The following is a 2,396-nucleotide window of genomic DNA, read 5'->3' on the forward strand; positions in this document are numbered from 1 at the left end:
TCAAATCAGTGTGTACAGCCTGTCAAAGTGCCCTCTCACCTTTTAGGAATGGTCAGTAGTGGGAACCAGATAATTCCGCTAGCGTTGTTTTTGTTGTCCTCATGATTTCCTTTTAATAGTTTCTTATATTAAAAATGTGAAATCAATTATCAAGCCAGCTGGAACCTGCCACTCTCTCTCCCACCAGCCAATCAGAAAAGAGTATTTCTTCTCTCCGGGTGATAATGAAGAATAAGCGCTTAATGTCATCTTTAGCCAGGTGCTTACTCACACTGGACAGAAGCCTCATATGTCATCTTTAGCCAGGTGCTTACTCACACTGGACAGAAGCCTCATATGTCATCTTTAGCCAGGTGCTTACTCACACTGGACAGAAGCCTCATATGTCATCTTTAGCCAGGTGCTTACTCACACTGGACAGAAGCCTCATATGTCATCTTTAGCCAGGTGCTTACTCACACTGGACAGAAACCTCATAACTGTGCCCAGTGTACTAGTTTTACTTTTAACTAAGAAATTAATTCAAAAACAATGGGGGTCTATGGAGCGAGACGGCTAAATTTGTCTCTTTCACCTCATTGCCCGCGTGCGCCCTCACGTGGAACCAGAGACGGAACTGTTCTCCCCTTCTCTGTTACAGCAAAGATAATGAATGCGTATCAAGATGGGTCGTCCTAGTTCATGTCTATGAGGGCAAAGTGGAGTTCAGTCAGAGACGGGCTCTGGTTCAGTTCCCGCCTGCACAAGGGCGTGTCACTGAAGTATGACTTACGTTTGGACGCCTCGGTTCCACGCCAGACAAGCCAGAGTACAAAATATACTTTGTGTACACCTTCATTAATGTTGATTTTCTCCCGACTGGAGGGTCATACTATCACGACATTCTACTGAAATAGGGAGGAGGGTTTGGAGATCATGATACCGTGTCCGAAATGTGCATCCATTGCTCAGAAAAATAAGGCTTTGACAAATTCTGGGAAATTCTTGGATTCTGCCATACACCTCAATGTTAAAAAGAGATCCCGATCGCTGCATAAATGTGCGGGGGCGTGTACTGCTACCCTATTTGCATAAATTTCCAGGGACAGGGAACTTTTTCTTCCGAGGGCCAGCTCACTATGCCTGGCTCTAAGAGAGGGCCAGAGACTCTGAGTATATCAGTAACCTTAAATAGCTTAGTGCTGTGAACAACAAACATTTAATCATAGGCTACTGCAATTTAATACCATTGTTAACTATGTTTATATTGCCATCATGCCATGTAAAATGTAGCTCAAATGAAATAATACTAATAAAAAAGACTTTAGCATTCCCAAAAGTATTAGCAGGGAGTCCCAAAAGTATATTTTATCTAAAATGTGTGAACTCTGAGTCTTTGCATACACAGCTCAAGTTGTGAACAAGCAATATCCTACAAATAATTTAATAACCAAGTTTTATGAAGTGCTGGCAAAAACATCTGAAATGACCACCATTCTAACTTTAACTCTTCTGATGAGAACTTTGTGAAGTGTGAATTTGGATGAACATTTGAACGAGTGAATAAAAAATAGAAAAAATTATCCCAGGAAGTCCCAGAAATATGACTTGAATAGAAGTTAGTTATTAATAATTAATTGATAAACTTTTAGAATACTTTGAGCACTGATGCAGTCAGCATAGGCCTCTTTACATTGTTTGTAAGCCTACATTTCATTCCGTTTTCAATGGTAAACTAGCCTGGCGAGCCAGACCCACATTTAAATGTAGGGTCTGGGCACTCACCGTTCGCAGTGCTCAGTCCGAGGGGCGGGATAATCAGTTGTCTTTCAAATTCCCTCTGCACGCAATAGGATATTTGTTTTCAAGTAGCAGGGAATTCAAGCCAAACCGTTGCAACTCTGCCATCAATCATTATGTTAAGCCCACCAAACGACTCTATACACGATTTCAATGTCCTGATTAATTTTCGATTTCTGGAGCTCACAAGCCAACGGAGAGTTGCTAGACTAGCCCTGGCAGCAAATATAATTTGCTGGTCGTCCTAGTTCATGTAATTTGCTGCCGCTAGGGGCGCGTCTAGATTTCTAGGCTAATGGTAAACGCGAAACAGCGCCAAAACAACCACCAGTGGACAAAAAGAGTATTACACGTGTACTGTTAAGACTCGCCATAGAGAATGAATGGGGGGAATTACGGAGGTTACAGTTTGGCGATGTCATACTCTTGTGCGGGCCAGATGCTATATACCACAGATATGTTTTGGGGGGACCACCCAAAATGAGGTGGCGGGCCGTAGTTTGGGGACCACTGGTCTAAAAGCAAGAAAAGCGAAATCAAGGCTTCTGTAGTCCCACTCCAGCCCAGGTGGTGGAAGTAGTACACCTTAATCTTGGTTTACCAGTGGCCATTAAATG

This window comes from Alosa alosa, chromosome 7 (genome assembly GCF_017589495.1).
Source record: "Alosa alosa isolate M-15738 ecotype Scorff River chromosome 7, AALO_Geno_1.1, whole genome shotgun sequence".
NCBI classification, from domain to species: domain Eukaryota; kingdom Metazoa; phylum Chordata; class Actinopteri; order Clupeiformes; family Clupeidae; genus Alosa; species Alosa alosa.